Below are 3186 nucleotides of genomic sequence, written 5' to 3'. Positions count from 1 at the left end.
TGACTGCTATTGTTTATGTTGTGAGATCAAGGGCTTCCTCTTCTGATGATGATGAGTAGCCATTTTCATCTTGTATATGTTTATGCATTTGGCTTTTTGGGAAGTTTAGTGTTCTATAGTTCATATTCTGGGAGTTCATTCCACACACTCAGTATGTCACTACTACATCATATTTTTGAGCCAGATTGACCTACATTTTGGTCATTCAGTGGATGTTAAATTTATCTTATATATCTATGGAATTATCCCTAGGAAACTAAAAAGGAAGGCATTGGAAAATAGATAAACAATGTCGTTTATTCGAGTCTTCAATGTACTCACTCTAGTGAAATAAATGTAGTTATTACTTGTTTATCTTAGATAAGATTTTCCAAAATGCTCTGGAAGTTTTCCTCATGTAAAACTTTCGTACATTTTTTACTGACTTTATTTTCAAATTTTGACTGAAGCTGTAGTTTAGTATAGCTAAAAGGGAAATTTCAGTATAACAAAAGATTTCATGTAAGACCCTACATGTGAACTCTTGTGTATGCATAGATCATACTATGCTCCACATAGTGAGCTTGGAGGTTCTTCTGTGTTCTACCATTCATACCCACATTTAAACTCAAGCATCCTATAGACCTTGAAATGAAGTTGATATGCTCCTTTTGTTTAGAAATTTTACACCTTTCCTCCATAGACATCATGGTAAGGAAAACAAATGATCCCTTTTTCATTTTTGTCTAATGCCAAAAAGAGGTTAAAGATGAAAATGAATTGAGGTTCAATAAAAATGAAACCACCTAATAGATGAAGACATTGTTTCATGTTGTTAAATAATAAATTTTGTTATAGAGGAAACTCACCTTGCATTTATGTCCCAAAGAGGAATCCAATTCAAGAAGAGGAAGTGAAAACAACATGTAAAGAACAAAATAGGGCTTTGACAAAAATTAATCTATCAATAGGTTGGCCAGTTTTTAAAAATATTTTTTTCAAGAAGGCCAACTATTCTAGGGGATAAAACACACATCTCACTATAGAATTCTTGTGCAAACGGAATAAGGTGACAAATTAATATCTCCAAAGTGTTGTGACAAGCACCCGTTCAATTCCAATGACAAAGAAGATATCCCAACATTTCACTACAACATGTAAAAGGTATATAATGCTACATACTACATTACTAATAATCTTGTGCCTATATTCACAACTATAAGTAATGAAGTTTGGTTAATATATGTTATTACATATTATATGAGATTATTAAATAACAATTGCAACACATGTTTCAAAGGAAAAGTTGTAAGGTAGTAGCGTAGGAAAGAGTAGCATTAAATTGTTACTCTTCCATGATGGGAATGAAAGAATCAACCACAACATTTGGAGCAAAAATCACTGATATGGTTGATACTCAAAGCCAATTCAACAATTTCAAACATTACGAAAGCATGCAAAAGATTAAGAAATTTGTTCATGAAATAAGATCCATTTTCAAAAATTCCCTTGTGGTCTTCCAGATCTACAAATATCACTATAAAGAAACCATTGGCCTTCAGTTGAAGTTTTGTTGGACCCGCCAACCTCCATTTCTTTTGGATCCATTTTAAGATATCTTGCTCCTTCGACTGAATGTCTATTAAATTACAAATCAAGGCATGACCCTTCATAAAATTACATGATTCCTTTAGTTGATTATTAGGTACTTGGAGTTTGATGTCACCTTGGGGAGGCACTGCCCCCATAATCTAAACTGCAATTGGGCCCCAAAACAAGGTTTCCTTTGTCCCAATTATTTTTGTAGAGGAACCTTTTGGCCCATCTGTGGGTTTCTGTGATCCCATAACAACATTGCGATAGGAGGGGATTATGGTCATCCCTAAGGTGCCACTCTTATTGCTCATCAATGGAAGTATTTGATAACAAAAGTAGAATTAACGAACTCAGATGTGAAAAAAAAGCACTATTGCGATTCAGTAAAAATCCCTATAAGGGAAAAGACAGCATGCAAATAATTTTACTCCTAATGGTCATTTCTAGAACATAATCAATAATAACATAATGGAATATTGGAAGTACATTAGAAAGTTGGAAGAAAAAAAAAAAATTATGATAATTTTTTTTTTTTTTTTTTCTGGGTAAAGGCTACGTCTATATATTAATAAAGGGAAAATATGTACATAGATTAAAACAGCTGAGGAGGACTAAGCCATCCTCTGAACAAAAAACCAGATAGCAATGAACCATACTTTCAGACATCTATCCGACATATCCAGATTATCCTGGTGGACGTTCAGGATCCCAAAATGTTTCAGATTGCCTAAGAGACAAAGGAAATTTCTTGACATTGACTTGTTACAGACAATCCTTATGGCTTTGATAACAAAAAACTGAATAGGAGAGACAAAGACAGAGTCTCTAAACATTAACAGAAAAAGAAAGACCTCAAAAAACCTTTGAACCAAATCAGATGGGACGACTGGGCGCTTCAGGCGACGTCCTCTCCACATTGCTGGGCGGGTCAAGCTAGATGACCGAATCCTCCACGTCCTGCTGCTGGTCGTCCGAGTCCGGGTGAACCGAGCCCTGGCCTTCATTTCTATACTGATCACGGTCACGAAGGGGTAGAATTTCTTAGACTGAGACGTCCCTGAGATTGTCTTCCAGATCCGGAGCCAGTGGAGGCGGGATTACTGGGATGGCTGCAGCCAACGGACGAGCCATGCGGTGGACTGTGCCATCCATGTCTCCTAATAAAATTTCACTATCCAGAAGGCCAGCAACAGCGGAAGCAAGAGAAGACCCAGCAGGCTCGATCGGAGGCGCTTCAGTAAGATACACGGAGAGATTTACAATGACATCCGTCTGCAGGTCCCTTCCAGGAATTCGAAGACGGAAGGACTGATATGAGTTCTGCCCAAACAAGAATTCTTCATCCGAGCTGGTGGACGAAGGATAGCTAGCCGCCATTGGAGCTATGGGATGCGGCTCCTCCTCTTCCCTTGCGGCACGCACACCAGACCGCCCACCTCTGCGAGGCACACCCCTCCTCCTCATCACTTTTCCCAGCTGGATCACCTGCAACTTACGTTCTATTTCACAGAGGATCTCTGGCAGCAGAAGGTGCTGCTCTCCGCGCACTGAACCAAACATTCTCTGAGGTTTGCAGGTAAGGGCATGTCGGTTAAATAAACCGGCCCCTTC

Source organism: Pinus tabuliformis, chromosome 1_2 (genome assembly GCF_031772625.1).
Source record: "Pinus tabuliformis cultivar Carrire ecotype Pingquan chromosome 1_2, CPIR1, whole genome shotgun sequence".
NCBI classification, from domain to species: domain Eukaryota; kingdom Viridiplantae; phylum Streptophyta; class Pinopsida; order Pinales; family Pinaceae; genus Pinus; species Pinus tabuliformis.
This window is presented reverse-complemented; position numbering follows the sequence as displayed.